Here is a 16080-nt window from a genome sequence, read left to right on the forward strand (position 1 = left end):
GGTGCGGGAAGCTGACTCCAGGTGAAATCTGGAGATGGTCGGAGTGTAGCTGAGAGAGACAGAAGAGTCCTTGAGGGCTGGGGGTGAGAACATGAGGGAGACTGGGGAGTAAGTCAGTGAAATTCGTGAGTTCGGTGGTGTATCGTGGGTGCCTGGAACTGACTCCAGCTGGAATCTAGCGAAGTTTTGAGAGTAGCTGAAAGAGACATAGGAGTCCCTGTGGGCTGAGGGCAAAGACCTGAGAGAGACCAGGGAGGACCTCAGTGAAGTCTGTGAGTCTGTAGGTGATTCCGGAGTGTGGGAGGCTGAGTGCCGCTGAAATCTGGGCGTGGTGGGAGAGTAGCTGGGACAGACAGGAGAGTCCCAGGGGGCTGGGGGTGAAGACATGACAGAGACTGGGGAGTAACTCAGCGAAACTGCTGAGTTTGGTGGTGATACCTGGGTGCCTGGAACTGACTCCCGCTGAAATCTGGGCATGGTTGGAGAGTAGCTGGGACACACAGGAGAGTCCCTGAGGGCTGGGGGTGAAGACATGAGAGAGACCGGGGAGTACCTCAGTGAAACTGGTGAGTTTGGTGGTGACTCCGGGGTGCCTGGGACTGACTCCAGCTGAAATGTGTGCGTGGTTGGAGAGTAGCTGGGACAGACAGGAGAGTCCCTGAGGGCTGCTGAAGACATGAGAGAGACTGGAGAGTAAGTGAGTGAAATTGGTGAGTTTGGTGGTGCTTCCTGGGTGCCTGGGACTGACTCCCGCTGAAGTGTGGGCGTGGTTGGAGAGTAGCTGGGACACACAGGAGAGTCCCTGAGGGTTGGAGATAAAGACGTGCTAGAGAGTGAGGAGTAACTGAGTGAAATTGGGGAGTTTGGTGGTGATTCCGGGGTGCCTGGAGCTGACTGCAGCTGAAATGTGGGCGTGGTTGGAGAGTAGCTGGGACAGACGGGAGAGTCCCTGAGGGATGGTGAAGACATGAGAGAGACTGGGGAGTAACGCAGTGAAATTGGTGAGTTTGGTGGTGATTTCTGGGTGCCTGCAACGGACTCCCGCTGAAGTGTGGGCGTGTTTGGAGAGTAGCTGGGACAGACAGGCGAGTCCCTGAGGGTTGGAGATAAAGACGTGCTAGAGACTGGGGAGTAACTCAGTGAAAGTGGTGGGCTTGGTGGTGATCCCTGGGTTCCTGGAACTGACCCGCGCTGAAATGTGGGCGTGGTTGGAGAGTAGCTGGGACAGACTGGAGGGTCCGTAAGGGCTGGGGGTGAAGACGTGAGAGAGACTGGCGAGGATCTCACTGAGGTCTGTGAGTTTGTAGGTGTTTCTGGGGTGTGGGGTAGAGACTCCCGCTGAAATCTGGGCGTAGTTGGAGAGTAGCTGGGACAGACAGGAGAGTCATGGGTGGCTGGGGGTGAGCTGCTGGATGATGGCAGTAAGAACATATGGTATATTATTGATGAATGAGGTGACTGTGAAGAATCTCCAGAGGAGGACACGGGAGAACACAATGACATGAGTGACTGTCCTGCTTGGTTAGGAAAGGGAAACGTAAAGTTGTGGAATTCTGTTGATGATGGATGTGAGAGTGGTGAAGCCCTGCGGGGTGATGTAGAGTACTTCCACATCCCTGGTGAGGAGCTGCCCCTTGGGTCTGAGTTTCTGGGAGGGGAGAGGGAGAAGCTGGGTGAGGCAGGCATGAATCTTGAGGAGTCAGGGCTGGGGGACCGCTCATATTCTCCCGAGACGTGTGAGTCTCTGGGGGACTCCTGGGTGCATGGGGCTGACTCCCGCAGGAACCTGGGGATGGCTGGAGAGTAACTGGGAGCCACAGGAGAGTCCCTGAGGCCTGGGGGTGAAGAGATGAAAGACACAGGGGTGGAGCACCGTGAGGCTCGTGAGTTTGTAGGTGATTCCCGGGTGTGGGGGGCTGACTCCAGCTGAAATCTGGGGTTGTTTGGAGAGTAGCTGGGAGACACAGGAGATCCCCCGAGAGCTGGGGGTGAGCTGCTGGGTGATGGCAGTAAGAACATGTGGTATATTATTGATGAACGTGGGGACTCTGAGGAATCCTCAGAGGAGGACACAGGGGAGCCCAATGGCTTCATTGATTGCCCATCACGGTGAGGACAGGGAAATGGGAGCTTGTGGGATTCTGGTGATGACAGAGGTGAGTGTGGTGAAGCCCTAGGGGATGGTGAATGGTAGCTCCGGATCCCTGGTGAGGAGCTTCCCCTGAAGCCTGAGTTTCTGAGAGGGGAGAGGGAGAAGCTGGGTGAGGCTCGCATGGACCTTGCGGAGTCCGTGCTGGGGGACCGTTCATAAGAAGAGCCGGACAAGACCCTACTGTTCTTAGGTGCAGACATGATTAGGAAACCTGCAGCTCCCAGGGGCCCCTACTAATTTTCTAACTCGCAGAAGGAAGGAGTGTGTGTGCGTGTGTGTGTGTGTGCGGTGTGAGGTATGTGCCCCTTAAGAAAATGGAAATCAACCAACCAATGAGACAGACAGACAGACAGACAGACAGACAGACAGAGATTCACTTGCCCAAGTGTTCTGTCCTGTCCTCTGAATCCGCTTCCAAGTCGCAAGACGCTGTGAGCTCCAAGTCAACGCAGAGTCCGCCAACCGCTCCGGCCGCTGATCCGCTCCGCGAAGATCTGAGTACAGGCCAGCCAGGGTGGGTTTAAATAGCCTCCGGCGCAGCCTAGCAGCGGAAAGGGCGGAGCTTCACTCCTCCTTTCCATCAGTCACCCCCAACTTTCCCAGGCTACACCTCGTAGGAAACTGTTCTCCTGCTTTGATTTCATGCGCCACCTTTGGGACAATCTAAGAACTTACAAGTTTTCTTGGCCAGATATATTAGGAATTGTATGCACTGAAACACTGAAAACCAACTAGTGGTTCTGTGGTTCCCACGTTGTGGTTTTGACACCAGCAGCATCCTTGCCACAATCAAACCCCGGAGATCCACAGATCTGCGGTGTAACCATACCTCCCCCTGATCCGGATGCATGGCAGTTTAAGGAGTCTTTCCGTGTAAGGGAAAAGACTTTGAAGAAAAGGTGGAGATATGCGTTGTATAAACATTCTTTTGCTCTGGAACCACGTAGAGACTTGGGAGCCAGTTGGGAGGAGCATTCGTTGGATGAGGGTGCTCGGGTTAGGAATATCAAGGTGTGGCTCCAGATAATCCAATCATCTAATTAAGATTCCAGTTATGCTCATCTGTTTTAAAATTCCGTTTGGGTAAATTCTTTTAGTCAGACTGAGAATGGCAAAGCCTCAACCCCAATTTCCAGGGAGGGTTGAGAGCCTCAGGTGGAGTTGATCACCAATAGCCTATGGTTTAACCCGTCATGCCTATAGAATGAGGTCTCCATAAAAACCCAAAAGGACTGGGTTCAGAGAGCTTGTGGATAACACTTCCTGGAAGGTAGTGCACCCCTCCCCACACGCCGGGCCCCGCATTTATTTCTGAACTTTTGGCAAAGTCCGCTAAAATACAACGGCAAATGTAAGTGTTTCCCTGCGTGCTGTGAGCTCTTCCAGCCAATGAATGCAACTAAATCTGGGAGTGGTGGCAACCTGATTTATAGCCAGTTGCTGAGAAGCACAGGTAAAACAACGTGGGGCTTCCCATTGTTATTAGTGTGGGAGGCCTGTCTGGCGGGACTCGGCCCTTTGGAATCTAAAGCTATGTCCCGGTAGATAGCGTCACCATTGAATTAGAAGACACACATATGTTGAGAATAATCTTTCTGGTCATTTGCTGCATGTCTTATTTACAATATGTAATCAAATTCTTTATCCTGGCCTTATGGCACCTGGGTTGAGAACCATGATTGGAACCAAACATTGGTCTGTCACGTTCTGAGTTTGAAACTTTATTTTGCCTTTAGCGTTTTGCTATTGCTTTTTCGTTTTCTTTTGTTTCGTTTCGTTTCTAAGTTCTGGGGTATATGTGCAGGATGTGCAGATTTGTTACTAAGGTAAACGTGTGCCATGGTGGTTCGCTGCACCTGTCAACCCATCACCTAGGTATTAAGCCCAGCATGCAGTAGCTGTTTTTCTTAACGCTCTGCCTCCCGAAAGGCCCCAGTGAGTGTTGTTCCCCTTCCTGTGTCCATGTCATCTCATTTTTCAGCTCTCATTATAAGTGAGAATGTGGCGTTTGGTTTTCTTTCCCTGGATTAGTTTGCTGAGCATAATGACCACACATCACCACTGTTTCTGTTTTTTAGTATAAAGAGTAGTATTTTATTGAATAAGATTTGCTCACAGAAAAATAAGCTTAAGTCTACAATGAATGCCAGACTCTACAGCAGAAAGCAATTTTCTCACTTTTCCACACACAATGGTTCCTACTAAGTGAAAAAACTTCATTCACAAATGTACTACTCTGTCTCAAAACATCTCACATAATCATGCACTGTACTAAAGCCATTAGATCAGTTCTTCAGTCAGGTTAAAGAAGTATCCCTCTAATAACTGACTTTTATAATGCTATCAATATCCACTCCCAATCAGTCTGCCATTGTTAATGGTGTACAGCATTACTGAATACAATGGAATTGATGACGCCCATATCCACGGACACACCGTGACTTACGGTGGTTTGATTTATGATTTTTCAACGTTATGATGGGATTATTGGAATATTAGATGCGTTTCTGAGTTACAGTGGGTTTATGAGTATGCGACCCTATAGTCCAGAAACAGCTGTATAAGGAAAAACAGGTGTACCTAATAAAAATATGCTTAGTGACTTGGGATAAACCAATAGATGTTCACAACTGATGGAGAGCCGTGAAAGAGAGATAGCGGTAAATAGTTACAATAACACAATTTTCCTGCACCTGTCGAGGATTTCTCCCAAAAAACGCAGAATGTGGGATGCACCTAAGGCATATGAAAGAGAGAGGGCAGAAGGAGTAAGAGAGAAATAGGAGGAAGGAAGGAAGGAAGGAAAGAAAGAAGGAAGGTAGGAAGGAAGGAAGGAAGGAAGGAAGGAAGGAAGGAAAGAAGGAAGGAAAGAAGGACGAAAGGAAGGAGAAAACACCCGGTGTTACTAAAACCCCCCAAAAAATGGTTTCCCCCTGTGGGTAAGCCTACAATGTGGATGAATCTTGAAAATATTGTGCTACGTGTTGTGTCAGTCATAACAGCTCACCTATTGTGCAATTCCGTTGATAGGAAATGTCCACAATATGGAAATCTATGCATATGGGATTGATCGCACTAGGTAGTTGCTACCTAGGGCTGAGGGTCAGGGAGAGGGTTTGAGACAGAATGAGGAGTGACTAATGTCTACAGGGTTTTTCTCTGGTCGGGGGTGATAAGACGTTCTACAATGGATTGCGAATTAAAATTGAATGTGCACCACCACAGGTATACTAAAAGCCACTCAATTCATGACTTTTAATGGGGGAATCTTCTGTGGCGCACTCTCATGGAGACCACGGCAGACATAGTGAGAGAGAAAAAGGTGAGTAAATATCTGAAACGGAGGCAGAAAGAGAGAGAATGAGAAGCCCTGTGAATGGAAGGGAGAGCGAAAAGGGAAAATGGTCCTATTTACAAATGACAGATGTGAAACCGGGGTTCACATCAACAGTGTCACTGCCAGGAAGGAGGGTCATGCTAGCCATGTCACCGGTAGTGTGGCCCGCAGGGACGCCGACCTGCTGGAGCGTCGTGCCAGCATGGGCTCTGGCAGCCACGTGGGCCAGCAGGAGGGTCCCGCTGCACAGCTGTGGGGTGAGGATAGACTGGGTGGTGATATCGCCCATTACAGGGGCCTCTTCTGCTGGCAAGAGTGTGACAGTAGCAAGTAGATGGACAAGCCTGCGTGTGAGGACGGAATGCAGGAGGGGCTCTTGTGCGGCTGGGTGTGGGGCCCTCTCGGGAACCGTGGAGAAATGGCCAGGTAACTGCGTCATATGGGCTAGTAGATTGGCCAGGGCTTCGAACTGAAGGACAATAACGGGGAGTAGCTGTCAGGCCCTGGGAGTGTCTGAGTGTAAGTGGAGATGGGTTTGGGGTCACTGAGGGATGCGTGGGAGCCATCCCTGTATAGGTACAGGTCATAGGGAGATAGTCTCGTGAGGCCTGTGAGTGTCTAGGGTTGTCCTGGGTGCCTGGGGCTGACTGTGGCAGAAATGTGGGGAAGGCTGGAGAGAAGCTGGGAGACCCAGGAGAGTCCCTGAAGGCAGGGGGTGAAGAGGTGAAAGAAATGGGGGAGGGTTGCAGTAAGGTCCGTGAGTTTGTAGGTGATTCCTGGGTGCGGGAAGCTGACTCCAGGTGAAATCTGGAGATGGTCGGAGTGTAGCTGAGAGAGACAGAAGAGTCCTTGAGGGCTGGGGGTGAGAACATGAGGGAGACTGGGGAGTAAGTCAGTGAAATTCGTGAGTTCGGTGGTGTATCGTGGGTGCCTGGAACTGACTCCAGCTGGAATCTAGCGAAGTTTTGAGAGTAGCTGAAAGAGACACAGGAGTCCCTGTGGGCTGAGGGCAAAGACCTGAGAGAGACCAGGGAGGACCTCAGTGAAGTCTGTGAGTCTGTAGGTGATTCCGGAGTGTGGGAGGCTGAGTGCCGCTGAAATCTGGGCGTGGTGGGAGAGTAGCTGGGACAGACAGGAGAGTCCCAGGGGGCTGGGGGTGAAGACATGACAGAGACTGGGGAGTAACTCAGCGAAACTGCTGAGTTTGGTGGTGATACCTGGGTGCCTGGAACTGACTCCCGCTGAAATCTGGGCATGGTTGGAGAGTAGCTGGGACACACAGGAGAGTCCCTGAGGGCTGGGGGTGAAGACATGAGAGAGACCGGGGAGTACCTCAGTGAAACTGGTGAGTTTGGTGGTGACTCCGGGGTGCCTGGGACTGACTCCAGCTGAAATGTGTGCGTGGTTGGAGAGTAGCTGGGACAGACAGGAGAGTCCCTGAGGGCTGCTGAAGACATGAGAGAGACTGGAGAGTAAGTGAGTGAAATTGGTGAGTTTGGTGGTGCTTCCTGGGTGCCTGGGACTGACTCCCGCTGAAGTGTGGGCGTGGTTGGAGAGTAGCTGGGACACACAGGAGAGTCCCTGAGGGTTGGAGATAAAGACGTGCTAGAGAGTGAGGAGTAACTGAGTGAAATTGGGGAGTTTGGTGGTGATTCCGGGGTGCCTGGAGCTGACTGCAGCTGAAATGTGGGCGTGGTTGGAGAGTAGCTGGGACAGACGGGAGAGTCCCTGAGGGATGGTGAAGACATGAGAGAGACTGGGGAGTAACGCAGTGAAATTGGTGAGTTTGGTGGTGATTTCTGGGTGCCTGCAACGGACTCCCGCTGAAGTGTGGGCGTGTTTGGAGAGTAGCTGGGACAGACAGGCGAGTCCCTGAGGGTTGGAGATAAAGACGTGCTAGAGACTGGGGAGTAACTCAGTGAAAGTGGTGGGCTTGGTGGTGATCCCTGGGTTCCTGGAACTGACCCGCGCTGAAATGTGGGCGTGGTTGGAGAGTAGCTGGGACAGACTGGAGGGTCCGTAAGGGCTGGGGGTGAAGACGTGAGAGAGACTGGCGAGGATCTCACTGAGGTCTGTGAGTTTGTAGGTGTTTCTGGGGTGTGGGGTAGAGACTCCCGCTGAAATCTGGGCGTAGTTGGAGAGTAGCTGGGACAGACAGGAGAGTCATGGGTGGCTGGGGGTGAGCTGCTGGATGATGGCAGTAAGAACATATGGTATATTATTGATGAATGAGGTGACTGTGAAGAATCTCCAGAGGAGGACACGGGAGAACACAATGACATGAGTGACTGTCCTGCTTGGTTAGGAAAGGGAAACGTAAAGTTGTGGAATTCTGTTGATGATGGATGTGAGAGTGGTGAAGCCCTGCGGGGTGATGTAGAGTACTTCCACATCCCTGGTGAGGAGCTGCCCCTTGGGTCTGAGTTTCTGGGAGGGGAGAGGGAGAAGCTGGGTGAGGCAGGCATGAATCTTGAGGAGTCAGGGCTGGGGGACCGCTCATATTCTCCCGAGACGTGTGAGTCTCTGGGGGACTCCTGGGTGCATGGGGCTGACTCCCGCAGGAACCTGGGGATGGCTGGAGAGTAACTGGGAGCCACAGGAGAGTCCCTGAGGCCTGGGGGTGAAGAGATGAAAGACACAGGGGTGGAGCACCGTGAGGCTCGTGAGTTTGTAGGTGATTCCCGGGTGTGGGGGGCTGACTCCAGCTGAAATCTGGGGTTGTTTGGAGAGTAGCTGGGAGACACAGGAGATCCCCCGAGAGCTGGGGGTGAGCTGCTGGGTGATGGCAGTAAGAACATGTGGTATATTATTGATGAACGTGGGGACTCTGAGGAATCCTCAGAGGAGGACACGGGAGAGCCCAATGGCTTCATTGATTGCCCATCACGGTGAGGACAGGGAAATGGGAGCTTGTGGGATTCTGGTGATGACAGAGGTGAGTGTGGTGAAGCCCTAGGGGATGGTGAATGGTAGCTCCGGATCCCTGGTGAGGAGCTTCCCCTGAAGCCTGAGTTTCTGAGAGGGGAGAGGGAGAAGCTGGGTGAGGCTCGCATGGACCTTGGGGAGTCCGTGCTGGGGGACCGTTCATAAGAAGAGCCGGACAAGACCCTACTGTTCTTAGGTGCAGACATGATTAGGAAACCTGCAGCTCCCAGGGGCCCCTACTAATTTTCTAACTCGCAGAAGGAAGGAGTGTGTGTGCGTGTGTGTGTGTGTGTGCGGTGTGAGGTATGTGCCCCTTAAGAAAATGGAAATCAACCAACCAATGAGACAGACAGACAGACAGACAGACAGAGATTCACTTGCCCAAGTGTTCTGTCCTGTCCTCTGAATCCGCTTCCAAGTCGCAAGACGCTGTGAGCTCCAAGTCAACGCAGAGTCCGCCAACCGCTCCGGCCGCTGATCCGCTCCGCGAAGATCTGAGTACAGGCCAGCCAGGGTGGGTTTAAATAGCCTCCGGCGCAGCCTAGCAGCGGAAAGGGCGGAGCTTCACTCCTCCTTTCCATCAGTCACCCCCAACTTTCCCAGGCTACACCTCGTAGGAAACTGTTCTCCTGCTTTGATTTCATGCGCCACCTTTGGGACAATCTAAGAACTTACAAGTTTTCTTGGCCAGATATATTAGGAATTGTATGCACTGAAACACTGAAAACCAACTAGTGGTTCTGTGGTTCCCACGTTGTGGTTTTGACACCAGCAGCATCCTTGCCACAATCAAACCCCGGAGATCCACAGATCTGCGGTGTAACCATACCTCCCCCTGATCCGGATGCATGGCAGTTTAAGGAGTCTTTCCGTGTAAGGGAAAAGACTTTGAAGAAAAGGTGGAGATATGCGTTGTATAAACATTCTTTTGCTCTGGAACCACGTAGAGACTTGGGAGCCAGTTGGGAGGAGCATTCGTTGGATGAGGGTGCTCGGGTTAGGAATATCAAGGTGTGGCTCCAGATAATCCAATCATCTAATTAAGATTCCAGTTATGCTCATCTGTTTTAAAATTCCGTTTGGGTAAATTCTTTTAGTCAGACTGAGAATGGCAAAGCCTCAACCCCAATTTCCAGGGAGGGTTGAGAGCCTCAGGTGGAGTTGATCACCAATAGCCTATGGTTTAACCCGTCATGCCTATAGAATGAGGTCTCCATAAAAACCCAAAAGGACTGGGTTCAGAGAGCTTGTGGATAACACTTCCTGGAAGGTAGTGCACCCCTCCCCACACGCCGGGCCCCGCATTTATTTCTGAACTTTTGGCAAAGTCCGCTAAAATACAACGGCAAATGTAAGTGTTTCCCTGCGTGCTGTGAGCTCTTCCAGCCAATGAATGCAACTAAATCTGGGAGTGGTGGCAACCTGATTTATAGCCAGTTGCTGAGAAGCACAGGTAAAACAACGTGGGGCTTCCCATTGTTATTAGTGTGGGAGGCCTGTCTGGCGGGACTCGGCCCTTTGGAATCTAAAGCTATGTCCCGGTAGATAGCGTCACCATTGAATTAGAAGACACACATATGTTGAGAATAATCTTTCTGGTCATTTGCTGCATGTCTTATTTACAATATGTAATCAAATTCTTTATCCTGGCCTTATGGCACCTGGGTTGAGAACCATGATTGGAACCAAACATTGGTCTGTCACGTTCTGAGTTTGAAACTTTATTTTGCCTTTAGCGTTTTGCTATTGCTTTTTCGTTTTCTTTTGTTTCGTTTCGTTTCTAAGTTCTGGGGTATATGTGCAGGATGTGCAGATTTGTTACTAAGGTAAACGTGTGCCATGGTGGTTCGCTGCACCTGTCAACCCATCACCTAGGTATTAAGCCCAGCATGCAGTAGCTGTTTTTCTTAACGCTCTGCCTCCCGAAAGGCCCCAGTGAGTGTTGTTCCCCTTCCTGTGTCCATGTGATCTCATTTTTCAGCTCTCATTATAAGTGAGAATGTGGCGTTTGGTTTTCTTTCCCTGGATTAGTTTGCTGAGCATAATGACCACACATCACCACTGTTTCTGTTTTTTAGTATAAAGAGTAGTATTTTATTGAATAAGATTTGCTCACAGAAAAATAAGCTTAAGTCTACAATGAATGCCAGACTCTACAGCAGAAAGCAATTTTCTCACTTTTCCACACACAATGGTTCCTACTAAGTGAAAAAACTTCATTCACAAATGTACTACTCTGTCTCAAAACATCTCACATAATCATGCACTGTACTAAAGCCATTAGATCAGTTCTTCAGTCAGGTTAAAGAAGTATCCCTCTAATAACTGACTTTTATAATGCTATCAATATCCACTCCCAATCAGTCTGCCATTGTTAATGGTGTACAGCATTACTGAATACAATGGAATTGATGACGCCCATATCCACGGACACACCGTGACTTACGGTGGTTTGATTTATGATTTTTCAACGTTATGATGGGATTATTGGAATATTAGATGCGTTTCTGAGTTACAGTGGGTTTATGAGTATGCGACCCTATAGTCCAGAAACAGCTGTATAAGGAAAAACAGGTGTACCTAATAAAAATATGCTTAGTGACTTGGGATAAACCAATAGATGTTCACAACTGATGGAGAGCCGTGAAAGAGAGATAGCGGTAAATAGTTACAATAACACAATTTTCCTGCACCTGTCGAGGATTTCTCCCAAAAAACGCAGAATGTGGGATGCACCTAAGGCATATGAAAGAGAGAGGGCAGAAGGAGTAAGAGAGAAATAGGAGGAAGGAAGGAAGGAAGGAAAGAAAGAAGGAAGGTAGGAAGGAAGGAAGGAAGGAAGGAAGGAAGGAAAGAAGGAAGGAAAGAAGGACGAAAGGAAGGAGAAAACACCCGGTGTTACTAAAACCCCCCAAAAAATGGTTTCCCCCTGTGGGTAAGCCTACAATGTGGATGAATCTTGAAAATATTGTGCTACGTGTTGTGTCAGTCATAACAGCTCACCTATTGTGCAATTCCGTTGATAGGAAATGTCCACAATATGGAAATCTATGCATATGGGATTGATCGCACTAGGTAGTTGCTACCTAGGGCTGAGGGTCAGGGAGAGGGTTTGAGACAGAATGAGGAGTGACTAATGTCTACAGGGTTTTTCTCTGGTCGGGGGTGATAAGACGTTCTACAATGGATTGCGAATTAAAATTGAATGTGCACCACCACAGGTATACTAAAAGCCACTCAATTCATGACTTTTAATGGGGGAATCTTCTGTGGCGCACTCTCATGGAGACCACGGCAGACATAGTGAGAGAGAAAAAGGTGAGTAAATATCTGAAACGGAGGCAGAAAGAGAGAGAATGAGAAGCCCTGTGAATGGAAGGGAGAGCGAAAAGGGAAAATGGTCCTATTTACAAATGACAGATGTGAAACCGGGGTTCACATCAACAGTGTCACTGCCAGGAAGGAGGGTCATGCTAGCCATGTCACCGGTAGTGTGGCCCGCAGGGACGCCGACCTGCTGGAGCGTCGTGCCAGCATGGGCTCTGGCAGCCACGTGGGCCAGCAGGAGGGTCCCGCTGCACAGCTGTGGGGTGAGGATAGACTGGGTGGTGATATCGCCCATTACAGGGGCCTCTTCTGCTGGCAAGAGTGTGACAGTAGCAAGTAGATGGACAAGCCTGCGTGTGAGGACGGAATGCAGGAGGGGCTCTTGTGCGGCTGGGTGTGGGGCCCTCTCGGGAACCGTGGAGAAATGGCCAGGTAACTGCGTCATGTGGGCTAGTAGATTGGCCAGGGCTTCGAACTGAAGGACAATAACGGGGAGTAGCTGTCAGGCCCTGGGAGTGTCTGAGTGTAAGTGGAGATGGGTTTGGGGTCACTGAGGGATGCGTGGGAGCCATCCCTGTATAGGTACAGGTCATAGGGAGATAGTCTCGTGAGGCCTGTGAGTGTCTAGGGTTGTCCTGGGTGCCTGGGGCTGACTGTGGCAGAAATGTGGGGAAGGCTGGAGAGAAGCTGGGAGACCCAGGAGAGTCCCTGAAGGCAGGGGGTGAAGAGGTGAAAGAAATGGGGGAGGGTTGCAGTAAGGTCCATGAGTTTGTAGGTGATTCCTGGGTGCGGGAAGCTGACTCCAGGTGAAATCTGGAGATGGTCGGAGTGTAGCTGAGAGAGACAGAAGAGTCCTTGAGGGCTGGGGGTGAGAACATGAGGGAGACTGGGGAGTAAGTCAGTGAAATTCGTGAGTTCGGTGGTGTATCGTGGGTGCCTGGAACTGACTCCAGCTGGAATCTAGCGAAGTTTTGAGAGTAGCTGAAAGAGACACAGGAGTCCCTGTGGGCTGAGGGCAAAGACCTGAGAGAGACCAGGGAGGACCTCAGTGAAGTCTGTGAGTCTGTAGGTGATTCCGGAGTGTGGGAGGCTGAGTGCCGCTGAAATCTGGGCGTGGTGGGAGAGTAGCTGGGACAGACAGGAGAGTCCCAGGGGGCTGGGGGTGAAGACATGACAGAGACTGGGGAGTAACTCAGCGAAACTGCTGAGTTTGGTGGTGATACCTGGGTGCCTGGAACTGACTCCCGCTGAAATCTGGGCATGGTTGGAGAGTAGCTGGGACACACAGGAGAGTCCCTGAGGGCTGGGGGTGAAGACATGAGAGAGACCGGGGAGTACCTCAGTGAAACTGGTGAGTTTGGTGGTGACTCCGGGGTGCCTGGGACTGACTCCAGCTGAAATGTGTGCGTGGTTGGAGAGTAGCTGGGACAGACAGGAGAGTCCCTGAGGGCTGCTGAAGACATGAGAGAGACTGGAGAGTAAGTGAGTGAAATTGGTGAGTTTGGTGGTGCTTCCTGGGTGCCTGGGACTGACTCCCGCTGAAGTGTGGGCGTGGTTGGAGAGTAGCTGGGACACACAGGAGAGTCCCTGAGGGTTGGAGATAAAGACGTGCTAGAGAGTGAGGAGTAACTGAGTGAAATTGGGGAGTTTGGTGGTGATTCCGGGGTGCCTGGAGCTGACTGCAGCTGAAATGTGGGCGTGGTTGGAGAGTAGCTGGGACAGACGGGAGAGTCCCTGAGGGATGGTGAAGACATGAGAGAGACTGGGGAGTAACGCAGTGAAATTGGTGAGTTTGGTGGTGATTTCTGGGTGCCTGCAACGGACTCCCGCTGAAGTGTGGGCGTGTTTGGAGAGTAGCTGGGACAGACAGGCGAGTCCCTGAGGGTTGGAGATAAAGACGTGCTAGAGACTGGGGAGTAACTCAGTGAAAGTGGTGGGCTTGGTGGTGATCCCTGGGTTCCTGGAACTGACCCGCGCTGAAATGTGGGCGTGGTTGGAGAGTAGCTGGGACAGACTGGAGGGTCCGTAAGGGCTGGGGGTGAAGACGTGAGAGAGACTGGCGAGGATCTCACTGAGGTCTGTGAGTTTGTAGGTGTTTCTGGGGTGTGGGGTAGAGACTCCCGCTGAAATCTGGGCGTAGTTGGAGAGTAGCTGGGACAGACAGGAGAGTCATGGGTGGCTGGGGGTGAGCTGCTGGATGATGGCAGTAAGAACATATGGTATATTATTGATGAATGAGGTGACTGTGAAGAATCTCCAGAGGAGGACACGGGAGAACACAATGACATGAGTGACTGTCCTGCTTGGTTAGGAAAGGGAAACGTAAAGTTGTGGAATTCTGTTGATGATGGATGTGAGAGTGGTGAAGCCCTGCGGGGTGATGTAGAGTACTTCCACATCCCTGGTGAGGAGCTGCCCCTTGGGTCTGAGTTTCTGGGAGGGGAGAGGGAGAAGCTGGGTGAGGCAGGCATGAATCTTGAGGAGTCAGGGCTGGGGGACCGCTCATATTCTCCCGAGACGTGTGAGTCTCTGGGGGACTCCTGGGTGCATGGGGCTGACTCCCGCAGGAACCTGGGGATGGCTGGAGAGTAACTGGGAGCCACAGGAGAGTCCCTGAGGCCTGGGGGTGAAGAGATGAAAGACACAGGGGTGGAGCACCGTGAGGCTCGTGAGTTTGTAGGTGATTCCCGGGTGTGGGGGGCTGACTCCAGCTGAAATCTGGGGTTGTTTGGAGAGTAGCTGGGAGACACAGGAGATCCCCCGAGAGCTGGGGGTGAGCTGCTGGGTGATGGCAGTAAGAACATGTGGTATATTATTGATGAACGTGGGGACTCTGAGGAATCCTCAGAGGAGGACACGGGAGAGCCCAATGGCTTCATTGATTGCCCATCACGGTGAGGACAGGGAAATGGGAGCTTGTGGGATTCTGGTGATGACAGAGGTGAGTGTGGTGAAGCCCTAGGGGATGGTGAATGGTAGCTCCGGATCCCTGGTGAGGAGCTTCCCCTGAAGCCTGAGTTTCTGAGAGGGGAGAGGGAGAAGCTGGGTGAGGCTCGCATGGACCTTGGGGAGTCCGTGCTGGGGGACCGTTCATAAGAAGAGCCGGACAAGACCCTACTGTTCTTAGGTGCAGACATGATTAGGAAACCTGCAGCTCCCAGGGGCCCCTACTAATTTTCTAACTCGCAGAAGGAAGGAGTGTGTGTGCGTGTGTGTGTGTGTGTGCGGTGTGAGGTATGTGCCCCTTAAGAAAATGGAAATCAACCAACCAATGAGACAGACAGACAGACAGACAGACAGAGATTCACTTGCCCAAGTGTTCTGTCCTGTCCTCTGAATCCGCTTCCAAGTCGCAAGACGCTGTGAGCTCCAAGTCAACGCAGAGTCCGCCAACCGCTCCGGCCGCTGATCCGCTCCGCGAAGATCTGAGTACAGGCCAGCCAGGGTGGGTTTAAATAGCCTCCGGCGCAGCCTAGCAGCGGAAAGGGCGGAGCTTCACTCCTCCTTTCCATCAGTCACCCCCAACTTTCCCAGGCTACACCTCGTAGGAAACTGTTCTCCTGCTTTGATTTCATGCGCCACCTTTGGGACAATCTAAGAACTTACAAGTTTTCTTGGCCAGATATATTAGGAATTGTATGCACTGAAACACTGAAAACCAACTAGTGGTTCTGTGGTTCCCACGTTGTGGTTTTGACACCAGCAGCATCCTTGCCACAATCAAACCCCGGAGATCCACAGATCTGCGGTGTAACCATACCTCCCCCTGATCCGGATGCATGGCAGTTTAAGGAGTCTTTCCGTGTAAGGGAAAAGACTTTGAAGAAAAGGTGGAGATATGCGTTGTATAAACATTCTTTTGCTCTGGAACCACGTAGAGACTTGGGAGCCAGTTGGGAGGAGCATTCGTTGGATGAGGGTGCTCGGGTTAGGAATATCAAGGTGTGGCTCCAGATAATCCAATCATCTAATTAAGATTCCAGTTATGCTCATCTGTTTTAAAATTCCGTTTGGGTAAATTCTTTTAGTCAGACTGAGAATGGCAAAGCCTCAACCCCAATTTCCAGGGAGGGTTGAGAGCCTCAGGTGGAGTTGATCACCAATAGCCTATGGTTTAACCCGTCATGCCTATAGAATGAGGTCTCCATAAAAACCCAAAAGGACTGGGTTCAGAGAGCTTGTGGATAACACTTCCTGGAAGGTAGTGCACCCCTCCCCACACGCCGGGCCCCGCATTTATTTCTGAACTTTTGGCAAAGTCCGCTAAAATACAACGGCAAATGTAAGTGTTTCCCTGCGTGCTGTGAGCTCTTCCAGCCAATGAATGCAACTAAATCTG

Source organism: Pan paniscus, chromosome 14 (assembly GCF_029289425.2).
Source record: "Pan paniscus chromosome 14, NHGRI_mPanPan1-v2.0_pri, whole genome shotgun sequence".
Taxonomy (NCBI): domain Eukaryota; kingdom Metazoa; phylum Chordata; class Mammalia; order Primates; family Hominidae; genus Pan; species Pan paniscus.